Genomic DNA, 21,625 nt, shown 5'->3' with positions numbered 1-21,625 from the left:
GCCCCTAGCGCAAGTCCGGCGTTTCCCCGCCGTGCGGAATGGTCGCCGCCGGCGAAACTCCGGCGACTGCCGATGTGGCACGCCTAATTAGCACTAATGACCACACTAAACACCCCCACAGCCACTGACAGTGGGCCCCACCCCTGGTCAAACCCCAGTCAGCGCTGGGTTTGACCGGGATTAGCTCCTGTGTCACTGACGTGTGGACCCCACACGTCAGGTTTGACCTGGACGGCGCCCGTTGACCTGCTGACGTCATGCCAACGTCATGCTGACGCAATATTCATTTTCTGGAATTTAGTTTATTTTATTATATTCAGAAAATTCCAGAAAATTGTATAAACTTCTAAAAATCATAGAAATTCAACCGTAACTCCAAATTAAATAATTTATATATGAAAAATTATCAGAAAAATTCAAGGAATCCATCTGTACCATTTTCATGCATGTTAGAACAACTTGTCACTACTGTTTAGGACAAATGAAGTGAATGGCATTTAAATAATCACATATGGAGTTTGAATTTGAACCTAGGATTCAAACCAACTCCATTTAACTTGTTGCTAGATGCATTAGCTCAAAACACCAGCATGTTGCCATGTCATAGCATGCATCATATTATGCATTGCATTGATTGTGTTTCCTTCTGTTTGCCGGTGTTGCTCCCTCTCGATAGACGTGTACCGACGATGTGATCGATGACACCGATGAAGAGCTATATTATCTTCAGAAGTGCCAGGCAAGCAAACCCCCTTGTTCATTCCGATAAAATCCCACTCTCTCGCTCCTGATCTCCTTTACTGCATTAGGACAACAACGATATACTTGTTACTTGCTGCGGTAGCTGAACCCCTTTATCCTCTGCATGACCTGTCATTGCCACAGTAAATAGATGAAACCCACTAGCATGAGTAGGAGTTGTTTGAGCCCTGTTGTGCCTACTCATTCATGCTTGTTTGTCATGCCTGCTACTGCTTAGAGTTGAGTCAGGTCTGATTCATCGGGGATGAATCAGAGGCGTGTGAACATGTCTTACTATGGGTGAACTAAGTGTGTGAACACGATTTGGTAAAGGTAGCGGTGAGAGGCCATGTAGGAGTACATGGTGGGTTGTCTCATTGCAGCCGTCCTCAGGAACTGAGTTCTATGTTGGTGATCCATGACCAGCTACTACCACACATTGGAATGCTTAAGTGCCCCTCTCGACTTATTAATCAACTTGATCTCTGTCCAGGAGTTGCAACTAGTTTCTGGTGTTTGTAGGCAGTGTTAGTAGTCTACCAAGTGGCACCCGGTACAGGTGGGCTTGGGACAGACTAGGCACAGTGGCACGGTGTACCAAGTGGCACCCGGTTGGTGGGCTTGGGAACCCTGCTCACATCGTTTGGGGCCGTGAGCGACACCCCGGCCGGATCTCCTTGCGGATGGAACCCGAATAGGCGATAAACCTGGACTAGAGACTTGTTCGGTTAGTCAGGTCGTGGCCGACTCCCTCGCCCGGCTTCCGCTTGAAGGTTGCCGAGGTACATGACGTGTATAGGGCGGTAAGTGGCGAGAGCGTGTGTGAAGAAGTACACCCCTGCAGGGTTAACATCATCTATTCGAATAGCCGGATTCCTCGGATATGGAAACTTGGACCCCTTGCATAGTTCATAGACAAGTGAAAGTGGATACTCTAAAATACGCAAGATAAGCGTGAGTGCTATGGATGGCGTTCTCGTAGGGAGACGGGAGCGGATCCATAGTGGTGTATTGATATGGTGAATATGTGGACTCGTGTGCGCCACCTCAAAAGAGTCGCTTGCAGTCGTAGTTAGGATAGCCACCGAGTCAAAGCTGGCTTGCTGCAGTTAAACTCCACCACCCCTTTGTTGATAATGATGCATATGTAGATAGTTCTGATGTAAGTCTTGCTGGGTACATTTGTACTCACGTTTGCCTATTTATGTTTTTGCAGAGAGACTTCGGTCTCGCTAGTAGTTTCGCGTGGACTTCGACGTTTAGCTTGATACCTCAGCTACGATCTTGTGCCCTCGGCAGGATCTGGTAGATAGTCAGGCTTCTCAGCCTTTTTCATTTGTAGATGTCTGTACTCAGACATGATAGCTTCCGCTTGTGCGTTGACTTGTATGCTCTGATTGTTGGGTCATGAGACCCATGTTTGTAATGTCTCGCTCCTCGGAGCCTATTGAATAAACTACTTGAGTCGTAGAGTCATTTTGTGATGCCATGTTGTATTGCACATATCGAGCATATTGTGTGTATGTTATTGAAATGCTTGGTATGTGTGGGATCTGACTATCTAGTTGTTTATCTTAGTAGCCTCTCTTACCGGGAAATGTCTCCTAGTGTTACCGCTGAGCCATGGTAGCTTGCTACTGCTCTGGAACACTTAGGCTGGCCGGCATGTGTCCTTCTTCGTTCCTGTGTCTGTCCCTTCGGGGAAATGTCACGCTTTGAGTACCGGAGTCCTGTTAGTCCGCTACAGCCCGGTTTACCGGAGTCCTGCTAGCCCAGTGCTACAGCCCGGACCCACTTGCTGATGACCGACACGTTCGAAGCTGGGTCATGAATGCCTGTCCCTGTAAGTCTGTGCCACTTTGGGTTTACGACTAGTCATGTCAGCCCGGGCTCCTTATCATATGGATGCTAGCGACACTATCATATACGTGAGCCAAAAGGCGCAAACGGTCCCGGGCAAAGGTAAGGCGACACCCGTGGGGATACCGTGCGTGAGGCCGCAAAGTGATATGAGGTGTTACCGGCTAGATCGATGTGACATCGAGTCAGGGTCCTGACACTAACATAGCCGTCTTCCCCTTGCATGCCTTGTATAGAAGAATGGTGCTTTAATTATAAAACATGCAGCAGCAGAGAGATGGAATAGGTACTGAAGAATAGAAAGGCATGACATATTGACATGTATTCCCTACATCCAGAAAAAATGGATGGGTCTAGGCGTATTTCAGTTCTAGATACATCCTATTTTTATCCATTTCGGCAACATGTAATCCGGACGGAGGGAGTATGGTGTAAGAGCTAGGGATACGACAGGACAACACAGCAAAAAAACACTAGTTGAATGTAAAACTGTATGCTAGCGGAATACGTACAGAAATAACTAAGGCAACATACACGTGTATGATTGGGAAAATAAGATGGCATTGCAACAGAGCACTAGAACAACACTTCAATGTAAAAAAACATGGTATGGTAGACAGATGAAGTACATACTGATGAACAGCAATGCATAAGATATTCAGAAGCATGATGTCCAAATTAAGCAGATGGCATTGCGATAGAGTAGAATGACAATACTTGAATTTGAAAACTTGTTATCATGAATGGAATATGTACTGAAAAACAGGAAGGCATGACATATTTACATGCATGATCAGCATGCTAAGCACATGGCATTGCAATAGAGTAGATACACTCCAGGACATTATATGCATGTTGTACCCATATCACAGGCCAAGTTAGAGCAAGGACCTTCTGGGTGAAGAGGATTCATCATCTTTCTGCAAGTCTTCTGAAGAACTGCCTTTACATGTTCCATCATATTGGGTACCATTTACATCAAGTTTATTGGCCTTTACATTGCTCCGTGAGGTTCTTGTGGATATATCAGTATGTGCAATTATATCTAACATGCATGGAAGACAACTAGTAGTTAGATTTATGTAATGAGTGCCTGTAGGAGATGACATAAATAGTAGGACTGGGGTTAGCTAGCAACAACAGGTCTCATAAACTAAAGGGAGAACACAGATGAAAGCTACAGAATATGTATCGTTTGTACTCAAGATTAACTAGATGGCACACAAAAGTATTAAAGAACAACATAGGAAATACTAGAAGTGGTATAATACTATAATCACCAGCCTGTGGGATAGCATTGGCTGATGGATGATAACTATGGAAAAATGTTACCTAAAGAACAAGTATCTTAGCTGAACTATGGAACAACGTTAACTCCTGAACAAGACCCGTAAGAGATCAACATGAATATACAGTGAATGTGATGATCTATTTTCCATGCTTAGATGAATAACAAAGCCATAAATGTTGCACACAAGTAAGATGAGGGTACAACCTATCTGGCTGCCATCGATAGGAGTGAGCATCATGTGCTGACTTGTCGATGGCCCTGCAGTTGTTGTGGCTGTGCATGTCGGGCACGCGCATTCGATGCAGGGAACTGTTGAGTGGGGACTATAGCTGCCTTCTGGTGTATGCTTCCCTTGTTGGAGCAGCTATGGTGAGTCGAAAGACGGTGTGTCTGAAGATGCAGATAACGCATAATGTTAAGAACGACATATCTCTTTGATCTGAAGAAATACACCAAGAGATCAACAGCAAGGTACGAGAGTGGTTACACGTCTGTTGACTGAAGACTAAATTGGGGTCACATGATTTTATTTTATTTTGGTACTGTCCGAACTACGCCGGATGGCTGGCCGTCTTGTGCCTCCCGGCTGACACTGTTCAGAATCTTCCCCGAAGAGTCAGCGACTAACGGCAGAGCAGCCTGCCTCCGCCGTCCGTGGCCCCGGCCAAAATCCCGCTCCCCGCCCCACCGCACTGCCGTGGTTGCGCCGCCCCCGGGCCAATCCACAAAGACTCACCATCATCCAGATCCGGTGGCGGTAGTACCTTCAACCCACGCAACTCTAAAAGATAGCCATCTAAGCGCTGCTTCCGCGGCGAACTTTGCGGCCCCGCACCCTTACGTTAGACACCAGCCAACTGGCAGCCTAGGAGCTTCGCCGCCTCGAGGGGTGCTGCTTCCCATTGCAAATCGATTGGCCCAGAATAAAAATTCAGACAACTGACGCCTAAATAAAGTGATTTGAGATGAGGGTGCGACCTATCTGGCGTCATGGTGAAGTAGGCAGGTCCAGCTGCCGAGTCGGTGAGGCCGGCGCGGTTGCGGTGGCAACCGGCGACAGGGAAAGAGCGATGTCGTGACGGTCGACGGCTACGCCGAAGCAGCGCCAGGACTCTTGACGGATCCGAAGTTGGAGCCGCTCCGGCGCCGTGAACAACGGCGGGGGTGAATCGGCTCCGGTACGGTTCACGCGGCTGTCGTCGAGGCAACACCAGCAGCATGGAGTAAGAGGCACATGGCCCAGTGCACGACGACAAATGGATAGCCTCTCCGGCATTAGGGAGGAGGGCGGCTATGAAATTGGTGCGGTGGGGGGTGCCATGGAGGTGGGGCTGAGGTTTCGCGGCTCGGGAGAAGGGAGCTTCCCGGGGAGAAGGTGATTTGGCGCCCACGAGGTATGAATGGGGGCGGGCGGGGGAAATTGGGAGGGGAGTGGAACCATGTCTTACAGACGCATTTTTCTGAACTGTGAGGGGGAGTTACAGTTCTACCCTTGCCTATAGGCTTCTCGGCTTGGGTCTGTGTACTGAGGGTCGGGGATAGTAGAGTAACTTTGCTTCTCTGGGCAGGAGCGATTTCGGGCGAGGAGGGCGTGTTTTGAACTATAGTGGGCGCGAGCGATTTCGGGCGAGGAGAGCGTGTTTTGAAATAGTGGGCGCGAGCTATTTCGGGCGAGGAGAGCGTGTTTTGCCGACCATGGTTTATGAATTATTCGACACATGTCATTTTGGCCGAGGAGAAGGCGCGCTTGGATGAAGTTACGAACCTACCCTCGATGTACAACGGGCCAATTGATGCGTGTCCCACATAGGACGGTAATTTCGCGTCTCCCATTTATTTGCTCGAGCGAATTCCGCCGAGCAGAGAGGATGTTTAACAGTTCGTTCAAATTTTGGGAGAACGAGCATCCACATCTACCTTACCAAGTCGATTCGGATCAAATTTTGAAATATTAGCTTGCCACTTCTTTTTTAGATGGAGAGATGATGCTCGGGAGTAATGTGTTTTTACATGCTCGTTGCTAGCGATTTACTATATGACAAATAGTTGACCCACTCAAAAACGCGAATCAAACCCAAAATGAAATATCTCGATTCAATGAAATAGCTCATTCAGTAGGTTAAAATAGTGAACTAAATCCAAAATTGAACACCTCAATCGACTAGCATGTTGTACAGTATTATAGTACTCCATGAACATGTAAAGTCAAATTAATGAACTTGTTTGATATACGCATATATCCGTTCATGTGTGGATTGCAGACAACATGCTCTCCAATTTAAATATGTGAATGCAAGTTTATATCGAAACATGGTTTATATCAGTCTTTGATGCATAAAACGCGACCTCCCCCTCTCCTGGACTCCTGTTCTCTCTCTCTCTCTCGCCGACAATCTTCAATCCTGTCGCACGCATCCGACACAAAAACCTTGTTCGTCCCTCTCCCTTTCTCTCCATCTCTCTCTCTCTCTCTCTCCCTCTCTCTCTCTCTCTTTGTGTGTGTGGGGGGTCTTTCTAGTTCGCATGCATATATACACCATTTATAGGTCTCTCTCGCACACTATGTATGATACTCTAGCTAGTCCAAGCTAGATATCTTGGGTGCACTCATCGTACGCACACAGATTCCTTGGCTCTTTGCCTATAACTCTCTCACGCACCACTATGTCGTCTCGGAGCTCTTCCCCCCCTCTCTCAAACTATCCATCCACCTGGGTCACACATACACATGCATCTCACTCGCACTCGATAGGCCCATCTAAAACTCTATCTCCCCCCTCGTTCTCTCTCCATCTCACACGCGCACACACACAATCTCATGCCCAGCTAGCCAAGTATGATGGTCTCTCACTCAATTGTAGGCACACGCAGTCCCCCCTATATGTATATGACTAGCTAATCTTAGTCTCCATCACAAACATGTGCATGGTCTATCTCGATTTCTCTCGGTGCATCTTTCTATCGCGCACGCACTCCCTCGATCTCCCACCCATATAGTCCCCTCACGATCTCGACGGGATCTCTCTATCACAAACACACCCTCTCTCCATCCCCATGCGTCCATGCCATCCATGTGTCCCTCTCGACCTTTGTTCCTTGTTGGCCACACCTCTATTGGACATGTGCTACAGGGGTGTCTCTCTCCGTTGCAAACAATCACACACTAGCTATCTTCGTGTATCTCCTCACCTCGCTTTTCCATCTCGGAGATGCATGCGTGATATGTTCGCATAAGAAACGAAAAAACACACACTCTCTCTAATTTATCGTTTGTTGTCACTTTCTCTTTCACACACATACTCTTTTTGCACACTTACTCATTCTCCTTCACACGCACTTGATCTGTCTCGACTAAGGCACTCTCCTCGGTCCATAGCATATAGATTTATTGAAAAGTCAAACATCACAAAGTTTGACCATGTAGTGGAGTAAAAGAATTACATCTAGTACGACAAACATATACCATTAGATTCACCATGAGATGTAGTTTTGTATGATGTATCTTTGGTATTGTAGATATAAATAACATTTGCGTAAACCTGATCAAAGTTTCCAAAGTTTGACTTCTAAAAAATTTTCATGCACTGCATTATCGAGAAGATGGAATATCTCTTTCCCCCTCTCAGCTATCTGACGCACCACTCAGCCTTATCGGGGCTCCTCAATCTCTCTCAAACTTTATTGGTCAGTTTGGTTCGTGACCTGACCCTCATGCCTTGATGGCCGGTACTGCCTGGTGTGGACGTCAGATGTAAAATATTTCTGCCTGGCCAGGCTTGTGTGGTGCTGAAGCATTTGGTTCATGCCTGGGCCAGGCAAAGCATCAATGTCCCATCAATCAATCCATGCATCAATTATTTAATTCTAATATCCATCCATGTTGCTGTTAGCCTCGTGGCCACACGACCAAGTATGACCAGGCGTTCGAAATCGGTCGCCTGGGCCAGGCTACTTGCAGTGTCTGGAGTTCAGCCAGGCTAATTAAAGTGCAAGGAAACCCAGGCCAGGCGGGCTTTCTTTTTCACAGGGTAGCAACCAAACAAGCGTGCATGAAATCCAGCCACAACCCCAGGCCAGGCAAAAGATGCTCAGGACGCAAGCCAAACTGGCCTTATATCTCCCTCGTTCACACATACACATGTCTCGCTCGCGCTATACATATAGACCCATCCAACACTCTCCGCCCTTGTTCTCTCTCCATGTGACACGCACCCCCCTAAGTACCATAATCCCTCAATCCATCATAGGCACAAGCACTCCCCCCTCCTAAGTATGATTATCTCTTACTAGCCAACATGAACACACGTATTGTCTCCTTCCATCCATACGTCTATCTCGATATCTCTCAGGGCATCTTCTATCGCGCACACACCTTGTCACTCGATCTCCCACCCATGTAGTCCCATCACGATCTCCAGGGGATCTCTCTATGACAAACATACACTCTCTCCTCCCCATGTCTGCATTTTCTCCGTACGTCTCTCTCGACCTCTCTCCCTTGTTTGTCAGACCCCTCTTGGCCACGTGCTAGGGGTCTTTCTCTCTCGGTTCCAAACAACCACACACTATCTCCTCACCTTGCCTCCGTTGTCAAAGATGCATGTGTGATATGTTTGAATAAGACACACATGCTTTTTCTCTACTTTTATCGTGTGTTGTCCATGTCTCTTTCACACACGCACACACACTTTTTTCACTCTCTCTCTCTCTCTCTCTCTCTCTCTTGTTAGGGACTCTGTCACGTCCATAAGCATATGGATGTTTTGAAAAGTCAAACCTCAAAAACGTTTGACCAGGTATATGTGGAGAAAAACATTTACATCTGGAACAATCATTAGATTCATCACGACATGTACTTACTTCATACTATCATTTATCTTTGGTATTGTGGATATAAGTAATTTCTTTATAAACTTGGTCAAAGTTTCAAAAGTTTGACTTAAAAAATGTTGGAACTACATTATCAAACGGAGGGAGTAGCTCTTTCTCTCTCTCTGCTATCTCTCACAGGCCTCCCCTCTCACTCGAACTCTCTATACCGACGGATTATACGCTCACTGTGTCAGCGTATAGCTTCGTATATTGTTTAGTTGACCGGTCAACCAATCCACATGCTGCCTTGTCAGCTCGTGTTTTGTATCTTCGTGTGCTGGCCCATGTGGCAGTGGGTGAAAATAAGTAAACTAGAGGCCCATCTGACACGCGGTGAAGTAAACAAAGTTGAAACCACTCGGGGTAGCACCCCGCACGCTAGTAAATTGAGGGCGCATTGAGGACAAACTTCTTGCGCGCGAAGGACGCACTCGCGCACAATTCACCACTGTGTGGCGGCATGCACAGAAGGACGCACTCGCGCACACCCAGCACACAACACACACCAGCACACGTGTACACCGGCGTCACCGCCGGTTGAGATGGACGGCTAGGCAGCCAACAAGCGGAGGCGGCTCGAGCCAAAACCGCATCCGGCGAGCCTGGACTTCATCAGCAGCCTCCCCAATGACACGCTGCTCATCATCATCGGCCTCCTCCCCACCAAATCTGCCGTGCGGACCGCCCTGCTCTCCCGGCGGTGGCGCCCCCTCTGGCGCTGCGTCCCCCTCAACCTCACCGTCGACAGCTGCCTCTACGACGGGGATTGCAAACGCATGGCCGCAGTCTCCAAGATCCTTTCATCGCACCCTGGGCTAGCCAAACGCCTTGACATCCGCATGTTCAGTACCAACTGCAAGGTCCAACCCAAGTTCGATGAATGGTTCTTATCCCCCACCCTAGACCAGCTCGAGGAGCTCAGCTTTGAAGCTGGATGATGTCGCTCTCTGTCGCCGTCCGCGCTCCACCTCATGCCAACGCTGCACCGGGCCAGCTTCAGCTCCTGCTATCTTCCCCAGATTAATGCCGCACCCACTCTTCTTCTCCCTCAACTCAAGCAGCTCGACCTCTTCGACGTTGTCATCTCGAAGAAGGCTATGGAGCACCTGGTCCGCAGCTGTACTGCGCTCGAGTACCTTCATCTTGAGCAGATCCACGGGTTCATTAGCCTCCACATCGCCTCGACGAATCTCTGATGGATTTATGTGTCTTGCTGGCCCCGCAACAAGACATCAATTGGGAAGAGATCACTCCAGCTGTTCCACGTTATGGTCATTGAGAATGCGCCTTTCCTTGAGAGATTGCTTGTATCGGATCTAGAAGGTCCAACAAAAATCAGGGTCATTGACGCGCCGAAATTGACAGCGTTGGTGTACTCGTCTGCCAAATTCTCCTGGTTTACTCTTCCAATTTTGTAGTATCAAAATTTGACCATAGATTTAACTAACAAAATTTTAATGCATGTCACTAAGAATTATATCGTTGGATTCGTATTTGAACATAATTTCAAATGGTGTAATTTTTAGTGACATGCATTGGCATTTTCTTAGGTAAATCTATGGTCAAAATTTTATACTAAATACGAGGTAGTATTACAAAAGTGGGCTATGAAGGCCAAAACATGTGCCAAATTCAATTGTGATGCATTTGGCATTGATGCCCCTCCATTGCTCACCTGGTGTCCCAATCTGGATCACCTACTTTGCTCTGGTGCCAAATTAACTCACGCAATGAAAAAACACTGCGTGGGAGAGAGAGAGGACCGAGGCAATAAAAAAACACTTGTTTGGGAGAGTGAGAGGCTGGTGTAGTTGGTTTGTTTGATTTGTTTATACATGTGGGTCTGTGTGCACAGCGGTGCCAACTCTCTCACATCGCAAGAGCGGTGCCAAAATCTTTTGATTTGCCATCGATGCGTGTTATGTGGCATACTTTTGCGAAATATGGCATCGGCCACATAGTGGAAGGCAACAAATGCCCAAGCTCTTCACGTGCTCCTAGTTAAATGAGAGGAAATAGAAAGAGAGAGAGAGAGAGGGAGAGAAAATATCACTAGCCAGCCAACCCTATTGTATGAGCGAATGATATTGGTACCTCTTGATGACACGGCAATCTTATGCAGCTAGCTTCTCTAATATGTTCTCTTCTTTTGCAGATAAAAAAAGACCCGAAAGTGAAAAATGTGCTGCACTATAACAATCTCATCGAATGCCTTGATCTCCATCTTACAGAAATTGATTTGATCGACTATCAAGGCAGCACATCTGAGATTAAATTGGCCAGGTTCTTTGTTCTGGAGGCAAGTGTGCTCAAGGTAATGAGGTTTTGCATTCTCTGGCGCAACAATGAATGGCGTGCTGATCACCGCAAGCGTCTAAGCCTAAATGACAAAGTCTTCGCAGAAGCTGAATTTGTTTTTGAAACATCAAGTGGCCAGAGACTGGAAAACTTATTTGCCCATTAGTGACTTGTCAGGGCGGTGGATTTTAGTTTGTACGATAATGCTGCATCCACCTAAAGTAACAAAAGTTCTTACGTAAACTTCCTAGTAATTCCCTCTTCGTAGGTGCAGCATTACTCCTAACATTTGTAATATTAGTTTGAAACTTGTAATATTGCCGTGTCCTATTCCTGTGTTTTCAAAATCCTGCGAATCAAACAGGTCCTAAGTTGGTGATGATGTTGTGCCTCCTATCTTTCACCAATAGCCGTCGGATCTAGATCTGACGCATACAAACCAAGCTTCTCCATTTTTGCAAAAAGATGCCCGCACTTGTTCTCTATTTACAAACAACTCCTTGTCTCTCACAATCAGCCTCATCTCCTCCCCACCACATCTAGGAGTAGAAGGCCGTGGAAAAATCTGGCGCGATGGCCGCTGCCGGAGCCGTCCACCCCCAATCTTGGTGTTCCGTGCAATGCACCGGCATCTACGCATGGGAAATTATGTCGAATAGGGCTAGTTGTAAGCAGGCTAGCTCTACAACCATGATGATAGTGACTGCAGACGGTGAGGCTGACTATGGTATGCCGAACATGGCGCCTATACTCAGGTGTCATCTCCGGCGCATGCTCTTGTCACTTCACTGTGAAGAGCAGCACGTAATAATTTGACCAACGGATATTCACTGTGAGGAACTACCTTTGGGTGAATGACACGTGGCCCCAGGGGGTGGCTGGCCCACCTATCATACAGCCAAAGGCAGGTGCAGTAGAGGGCCGAGGAGTAGTACGAAATCCTATGCACCTACGCACGCTAACCTAGGGCTGAGTGATCACTCGAATCGCAAGATCAGTTGACTAGAAGCTACACTAGACCCATGGAGGCGATGAGCGCGAGCATCAGCCGGCTGTGCCAGATGGTCCACGATGCCGGCCTGCGGCCCGGCACCGAGGAACGTCTCTAGGTAGTATTGCTTGAGGCTGCCAGGGCGAGGGGCCGCTTGGACGACAGCTTCGTCTCCTTATTCGATGATGTCCTCGTCGGTTTCCTCGACAAGTTCACCGTCGTCAAGAATCTTGCGGACGACTTTGACGTAAGCCTCCAGCCGACGCGCCCAGGCTCTGTGATGCCCGCCACCCTCAACAGCCACTATGGTAACAACCTCTTCGACCCACTGGTGGCCCTGCGACTGCCCGCCGTCGCGCCGGAGAATGTCCACCTCGAGGTCGCGCTCGCCGCGCAGCGCCTGGCGCAGCAAGGCACTATCGTCATAATCACCCACGTCTACACGCAAATCGTCCACAAGGACTACTACATGCAAGAGGAGGACGATAGGATGCTGGCCTTCTTGGAGCGCAGGGCAACCTTGGACGGCACTGTTCAGAAGCACGTTGAGCTCGCCGCCAACGCCGCTGCTCCTCACACGTCGGTTGGTGACCCGGCACACTAGGGCGTGAGGATGTCGTTGAACGTTGATGGATCTGTATGTATTTTTATCTTTCCGTCAAATCCATGTAGTAGTATATGATACTATAGTAATTATCTTACCTTTCGCATCAACTTCATAATTTTCGTACGTACTCCATGCATGAACGGCGCCAGAACCAAACTTCTCATTACTCTAGGCAAAATCGTTATTTTCTATCTGTCGGTCGCGCCATGGAGCAGAACCAAAATTTACAAGTTACGAGTTCAAAAGGAAAAAGCCTGCCGTGTTCGCGTCGCACCACCACACGGTTGGTCCGGCACGCCGCTCAAGCGGGAATGTGTGTGGTGTTGCATTTTCACTTACAAGTGGGACCGGAGTTAAGTAAACCGACTATCGGCAAACCCCCACCCCGCCCACCGCGTGATGGCCGTACTGCTAGACGTGAATGCTAGTTATGGCCCATGCCACCCCACTATATCGAGCCTATATCGAGGTACGTAGAAAAAATTTCCTGCAGTACGTGCTCAACCCTCCTCTATCTCTCTTCTCAGCCAGCCAACGGACGCGCGGAGCCCATCGTCTGTTTGCTCACATGCAGCCCCACATGTCAGTGAAAACGCAAGAGGACCCACTGAACCTGCACATCTTTCACCTCAACATGCTGGTGATGAAAAACAAATCCAATAAAGATCTTCGGTGGCCGCTTTTGGAGTTACTCAAGAGTAGTAAGATTCTATTTACAGTTTAACCCAAGATGCACATCTCGTGGCTTCAACTACCACTCTGTTTTCTTTCATGACACGACCTGGATGCTGGATGTCCCACGTGTCGGCAAAAGGAGGAAGAACCCGACCAAATCTTCGGTTCTGCTCTCGAATGAGATTAGTGCACTTGTTGATACTCCTACTAGAATAAAGGCTAGACATGAGACTAGATGCGAGGAAGCAACGTCTGCTTCTTTACACTCGAAGAAGAAAGAAGCACGCAAGATCGAGCCTCCGCAGATCAACAATGAATGCATCGAGAAGGCACTAATCCAACTTACAGGAGTAGTAAAATGTATTCTTGTGGTTCTTGTTTTCTTTGGTCTTGCTTTTCTAGTCAAAATTATCATTGGAGTTCGTGCAAAATGGAGGTGCGTTTGGGGTCATGCGTTGGAGTTGGCCTTACAAGTGGGACCGCAGTTAAGGAAACCGACTATCGGCAAACCCCCACCTCGCCCGCCGCGCGATGACTGAAGTTAGAGAAATGAAGAGGTTGAAGAGATTGCTCTAGCACGGACTCCAAGAAATAATATGGTGTCAGATGGATGTCGTGGTGGTGGCGTGTGTCGTACTCCTGGACGTGAATGCTTGTTCTGGCCCATGCCACCCTACTACTCCTACTACTTACTCCTACTATATAGTGCTAGTATCGAGGATTCGAGGTGCTGGTTACGTACAGCAAACACATTAACATATGGCTATAGTAAAAACACCTGCCCGACGCATGAAGCATGTGAAGCTAGTACAAATTTAGAGAAGCGACTCGAAAGCCATTCATAAATTTAGTAAGTTTATCACAGACATATCATTTTATTACATACAACAGGTCATCAACCCACATCGACAACGAGGATACATTATAAATACTAAAGTTTTCACCACACAACAAATAACAAGCAATGAAATGAACTTTAACTCAACCATTCCTCGGCATTGGAAACACTTGCTTTGAACCACAAGTGATTCTCTGGGATGGGCCACCGATTGTCGATCTGGAAACCAACGCAGGACTGATCATCCAGACTGAAGCGGCCTACTATATCCCTACCAGGGTAGGGAACCACACAAATGTCCGAGGTATAGACATAGTTGCTTCTCATAAATGTGTCAATGACAGTTGGATCGCCTTTCACCATCATCGGATAGTTTTGTCCAAGGAAGAGCGAGTTTTCTCCAAGATATCAATTCTGTACCAGGGAGAAGGAGTTGGCGCTAGCACACTAGTATCCATCCTGAATACCATGCAACGGGTGTTGGAATAGGTCCAGAGAGTGCGACCATGGGAGACACCTACTTCCTTAGCAGTAACATCATCAGTGGGCTACACAAGAAGAGGTGATCCATCGGAATTAGTTTCCAGGTGCCACAGAGTATATGGGCGCTGCTCGTCCTCATGCTCGCGATCATCACCATCGTCATCTCCCCCTTGGTTATAAAAATTTTCAAGTATAGGTGGTGGGATGTTCACAGGACCTTAGAAACACAAGAAGAAGGTTAATTAGTAAAGGGAAACTTGCTAACCCGCATGCATGTGGATGAAACAATTATAATTACGGTGGAAGACAAACGTACCAAAACTATGAGGATGCCATGCAAAAACAGTGCCATGAGTGGTGGCAGCAAACACAAGGCCCTCGTATTGAATTGCATCACAGTACTCATCCATGTACAAAAACTGATTTTTGAGCAATATCCATCGAGTGAAACCATCAAGGACGCAACAAGCTTGTCGAAGATAGCAACAACATCATACTTGCTATAATTCCAAGAGCGGTTGGGAACTCGACAAATTGCTATCTTCCATAGAATACAGTCACCATGATCGTATTTGAACGTGCGTACATTACCGGTGTGCTCAACCTCTGGGCAGTGTGTTGAGATTTTTGGAAGTAGAACCCGATGACGAGTGTACACATTCACAAGTTCCCACTCGCAGTTGGACCCAATGTAAACAACCCAATCTCCATTTGCGCCCGCCCAAGCCTTGCCCTCAAGCGATAGCATCTTAACATCATATGTATCATTATCAAGCGGCATCAACTTGCACAGGGCGAGACCTCTGTCGTGTCGGCGCCAGTCATCATCAGGGTCACGGCGAAGAAGATAGGGGAGATCAAACCGCTCCTTGACTGTTGGGTTCTTTGTAATGATGTTATTAGTTGAGTCAAGAATGGGCTTGAACGAACCTGCCATGCTAGACGAGGTGATGACGTCGCACCGATCAATGAGTTCCTCCACCACGTCATCTTTCAGATCGGGGCAAGAATAACGGGGTCGTTTCCGGCCTGTTCCCTCCATGGAGAAGACGATCGAACAATGGCAGAAGAAAGGGTGAAGGGTTGAAGGAAAATGGAGGAGGGAGAGGAAGAGCGTGCGACAGCAGTTCCAAATTGAGAGGGAAAGGCGAAGAGTCGGTGGACGGTTGCGAGTTTGCCACGGTTCACGAAGAGGCGCCCCAGCCTACACGTCCGTTCGGAAATACTCCTACTACTCGCCGTCGTCTCACTGATATGTCGGAACGGGACCACATGTGAACGAAACATGGTGTGTAATTTCTCGTGCAAAATGCGATCTGGCCGCGTTGGCCTGAGGTGCCGCATTAGTTATCGACCTTTATTTTTTTAATGGCGTGCCGATCAGTTTTGAAGCACGACTAACTGGTACTGTACGAAGAGAAAATATAAACTACTCTACCACTACTCCACCTCCAGTACTAGTAGTATAAAAAAGATATATAGGCTGGAGCTTGAGCGCTTTCTTGCTAAGGGCTGCCCACTTGCTTCTCACACTACCACCCTCTCTCCAGATCTAAAAAAGATGGCCCCTCTCTCCCTCCTCACCGGTGGTCACAGATCCGCCGGGGAAGAAAAGGACGTGCAGCGTTGACGCACTTGTCGTCGGCGAGCGAGGTCACGCACTAACGACAAGGCCGTCCTCTTAGACCTAGCGCCCACGCGGGATGGCCTCTGTCCCAAGCTCGCTGCCATAGTGTGTGCGGAGGACGACGACCACGAGCGAAGCCACTTCCCGCCGACCCTCAGGTATGCTACCTCTTTTCGAACCATAACCTTGTTCTATTGCCCCATCTGCCACGTCGTTGCATGTGGATCTTTTTCCACTTCACCATCTTCCCAATTTGCTATCCTCTGCTCTGCTGGCCACACAGACGAAAACCATAATTTGCACTATTAAAGGAAATCCTACTTCATGCAGACTAATCCATGTCTGGGTTGAATAAGGAAAGCAAGGGAGACTGTACTGTCCAAGAGAGTAGGCATTGAACCCACATCTAGGTTGAAAAGGGGAAAATCAGTAGCTAAGGAACAAGTCTCGTGTCTCTTGGTTGAAGAAGGGTAGAAAGGCATGACAACACAATAGAGAATGACCAAGTCGATCGGTTTGTTGTCCTCGCATAGGAAAAAGGTGGCTAAAGAGAGCAAAAATGGGATGTAATTCACATATGCTGCCTGGATATTTGTTGCTCTAGGCAACCATACCTCCCTCACCACTCTGCGTCCATGGAGGTACATCGTACTGGTGCGCCCACTGTCCGAATGGGCCTCCCATGCTCTTATTGCCACTTTTTTGTTGTTAGTATAACGCCAGCAGTCAAGTCAAGCAATGCTACTGCTAAAGTGATGCCACATTTAACTAATGCCGCTCTCAGTCTAATGCCACTGATAAATTTAAGCAATGCCATTTGATGTCACTGGATTATTTCAGGGTTAGCTGTTGATTGTGGATGTATTAAAGATTTTTCAGCTAAGGCATTCTAATGTTGTTGCACATCCAGTATACCAACGATGAAACTTGTTACTACCTTCAGATTTTTGCACTGTTAATGCTTATAGATTACATACCTCACTTTCATGAGATAAGTTAATTTTTTTGTATAGTGTCACCAAAATGCCAAGGCGTTGATGTCATTTTATTTTGGTTAAACTGCACAGACAATTATGAAGACAAGAGGAAAGGTCAAGAGTGGGCACCTCCTCCTCCGGCTGTTCTCTTGATTCATTCGATCAAGTTTTTATGTTTGATCGATTATCAAGATTGGGATAGCAATTTTTAAGGTCCCCCCGAGTTCGAAATGATATTTACCTTGGAGGTATGTGGTTTGCAATTTTTTTATACTGTCATTAGTTAATAATGCTAGTTACCTTCAGACTATTGTATTTGGTTTAATGCTCATGCAGAGCTAGTATACCAATGCTGAAACTTGTTACCTTTACATTTTGTATTGTTAATTCTTATAGAAACCTTCCAATGCTTTGAAATCTGTTCAGTAAAACCATTGTACTGTACCCTGTAATAAACTAACTACTCTACTGTTGCACTAGCCACTGGATTAGTGTATATTTGTAGTATTCGAATGGTGTTGCATTAGCGTATGGACATAAATAAAGTGTGGCAAGCTTTCCCAGATATGTGCTCAAGAAAACTACTACCTGTTTTTCTAAATACTAGACGTTTGGGTACTTTAAATTGAACCACAAAAACATCTTATATTAAGGAAAAAAGGGTGTAGAGTTCACTCAAATTATCCCTGTAAAGCTAGTCACACCTTTGTTAAAATTAATGTTCATTATGTTATCGGAGGAGGTCTGTATGTTTATCTTTAATGCCTGTAGACTACATACCTGACATCATGATGTAATGTTAAGTCATTTCCTTTTGTACAGTGTCACTGAATTGTCAAGGCGGTGATGGCATTTTATTTTAGTAGAACTGCACAAAATTTGCTTAAAAGAAGAGGAAAGGTCAGGAATGGCTCAGTTTTTCAGAAAAAACTATGTATGCCTTCGTGACATCAGCCGCTGTTGCTTTATTTATTCTTTCAAACAGGTGGTTAGAAACAGTCTTGGTACCTTTTCCCATTTTGAAATTGGAATGCTTATATTTGTGAGTCTATGCTTCAACTAGTGCCACTTTTAGAGTAATCACACTTTCAATATCTATACAAACAGGGATGCTCGATTTTAGTGGAACTGCACAAAAAGTCCAACTGGTTCAACATTAGGAGCATGTTTTTTTTCCAAACCTTTATATCCAATTGGTGGCACTATGACCTGTTCATTATGAAGGTACATGGTTTGCTACTATCTTGCTACTCTTTTTGTAGTGTCATTAGATAGTAATACTAGTGGTTTGCATGTGAATTTATTGGCAGGGTGGACCTACATTGGAGGTGCAGGACATGATTTAATGATTGGATGCTCAATTTCGATTGTATTGATTTCACCTCTTCCATCACTGCGAACATGGATATCCTTGGTCTGATGAAGAATAGGTGCTATATTTCTGCTCTGAACCAGCAAATCAATTCAGTATGAAATTGTCCAGGGAAAAACATAACTGTATCAGATTGTCCAGTGCAGAACATGACAGATGCTAAGCGGAAGAGACATGTTTAAACCGAAAATACAAGGTGTGGTATATGTTTACTAGCTGCTTGATATTTGTGCGGACAGAGATGTCTGCCCGTTGCTATTTGGCAAACAAACAAAGTGTCCGCAATTTTGGTTGAACTGCACAAGAGAATAGTATAGTCACTTCATGCAGTGCCATTTGAAAATAGACACAGAAAGATTGGATAGTCAGTTCATGGACTGCAGAGAAATAGTACTGTACTTTTTATTGGCCAACACTAGGTGCTTCATTGCTTTTGTCTGATTATACAATGGGCATCATTTTGCCTAAGTTAAAGTTTGTATTCCGAAAATAGTCTCGCGGTGTGATCGAGAGAAGACCAAATCATATTGTAGTGGATGTTCCTCCATCATGTGTGGTTCATTCTCATGGTTCTAGCTGTTTGTGAAACCACTTACGTTTGCAAGAGGAATTGTAGACTTCACAAACAAATTTGTCTTTCAGTCTGTACTGAATGTTGGCCAGGAGAAGCATCCATGTTAGTAGGAAGAACAGATGTTTTTTCTAGATCTCTGCTTTTGGAGCTACATATTTATATATGATCTGTGAATCATTGAGATGCATTAACATGTTGATCTTATGTATGGGAATCGTACTAGTTAGTTTTAGTTGCGATGCGAGATCCGAAGTGGCTGATCTTAGCTTTTGGAGCTACATATTTGTATATGATATGTGAATCATTGAGATGCATTAACAGTTACTTATTTCTGTTCGCTCAGTGTTTACAAGTTACTGATCGATCACTAGCTAGCCTACAAATGCGCTCCTGGCAGTTTTATTTGCGACGCAAGATGCAAAGTGGCAGTTTTTTGAATAAAAATGCCTACCTCTGAAGAAACTGACAGGCTACACTATCGATCCTACACGGATAAAAATGCCTACCTCTGAAGAAACTGACAAGCTACACTATCGATCCTACGCGGATAAATAGCGGATCACGCACGTACTACCTCCTTTCCGGTTTGCAGGGCTCAATTCAAGAAATGACCTACTCGATCCTACACGAATAAATAGCGGATCACGCACGTACTAGTACTCCCTCCGTTTTTATTTACTCTGCATATTAGAGTTGACTGAAGTCGAACTTCGTAAAGTTTGACCAAGTTTATAGAAAACAATATAGACATTTATCATAATAAATCTATACGATGTGAAAGTACATTTAATAGTAAATCTAATGTTGTTGATTTGTTATTGTATATCTTAATATTTTTGTATACAAACTTGGTCAAAGTTTGTAAAGCTTGACTTTGACCAAAGCTAATATGCGAACTAAATAAATATGGAGGGAGTACCTCCTTTCCGGTTTGCAGGGCTTAATTCAAACCTCTCACCAACCAAGGTACTCCCTCCATCCGAGATTTATTAGTCCCGTGAGCAAAGCAGCAAGACCAAGGCATGGCAATAATTAACGGCATGCAGAAGTTTAAGCCTAATTAATTCTAGCGATTTAATTGGCTGCATGCGTGCCCTCGGCTGCGACTCGTTGCATGCTGCTTCGCGTACTGCCTGCGAGCGATTCTGAGTGCCTGCATGCAGCCGACCGTAATTAAGGCAGCTAACTGATGAGAAAAAAGATACGCTTTAAATCCGTAGAATCATTATTGACAAGGAGGGAGATGATCTGACTGCACTCGTTTAACCGCCATGCCGGCGTGCGACCCAGATGGGACGGGACGACACAGTCATAATTTCAGTTTCTCTAGTTTTCCACGGCAAGCTGGCGCGCTAAGCCATTATGCATTGAATTCCGATGACCGTCGCGCTACCTTACGCCTATAAGTACTGTTTCCCGGCCTTCTCAGGTGCCACCGTGACCCAACTCGCCATATCCTCATAAGCCCCCACCGGCCCGACGTCGCTCGCCACGTTCGCCATGCCCCCGCCCGTCCGCGGTAGGCGACGCCGGAGGCAGTCAGCGCCGGAACTAGTGTTCGGGTTTTCATCGGAAGGCAGACAGAGGGAGGAGGCATTCTATCTGTCTTTAGATGGCAATGCGGAGATCGAGGAGTTGTTGGAGCACGACCGCATGGCGGAGGAGCAACGTATCGCCGATTTGCGCCGCCAGCGGGACATGGAGCAGCAGCGCACCGACGCTCTGAGTCGCGAGCAGAGCGCCTACAACTGGGCCGACTACGTGGAGGCCGGCGCCCGACAAATAGCCCTGGAGGCTGTCGGGCACGCACGCGTTCGCGACGCTGATTTTTACTACCAGCTTGTCAAGTGGGTTTCCCGCTTGGAAGCCGAAGCTTTGGTGGACCACGTCGGCATGGAAAGGGCCAACGCGCCCTATCGCACCTCTGGCAAGTCCAAGGCGAGGCGGAGGATGCCGGTGCCGGTGTTTAGCATGGACAGCAGATGGCGGCCGGCATCGTCTAGTTAGCTAAGAGTAAGTTAGTACTTGTACGCTACTAGAGTGTTAGTGGGAGTAGATAGTTAACTTGGCTATGATGGTTGTCAACGTGGAAGTTCAGTACTCTATATGTGGATCAGACCTGTTACTTTGCTCTGAATGTTGAACTTTCCGTTTGAACATATGGAATGGGCTGTTATTTTTTTAAATTGGTTGTATTTGTCCTCCACGGTTTAGAGGCTGACTTGTGGGCCTAGCAAGTTGACGCGTACACAACCAGGAGATGATTGTACGTGGAGAGGATGACAGCAGGGACCCGCCAAGGTCATGGCAGTACGCAAGAAAGTGCCTCCTTATTTCAAGCCAATAAAAAATGGCTCCTCCAAGTGGATTTCTGACATCTGGGTCCCATGCCATTGTCAACGTAGTCAATAAATGAGAG

This window comes from Triticum dicoccoides, chromosome 4A (assembly GCF_002162155.2).
Source record: "Triticum dicoccoides isolate Atlit2015 ecotype Zavitan chromosome 4A, WEW_v2.0, whole genome shotgun sequence".
Lineage (NCBI taxonomy): Eukaryota > Viridiplantae > Streptophyta > Magnoliopsida > Poales > Poaceae > Triticum > Triticum dicoccoides.
The sequence above is the reverse complement of the archived record's forward strand: the minus strand, read 5'-3'. Positions refer to the sequence as shown.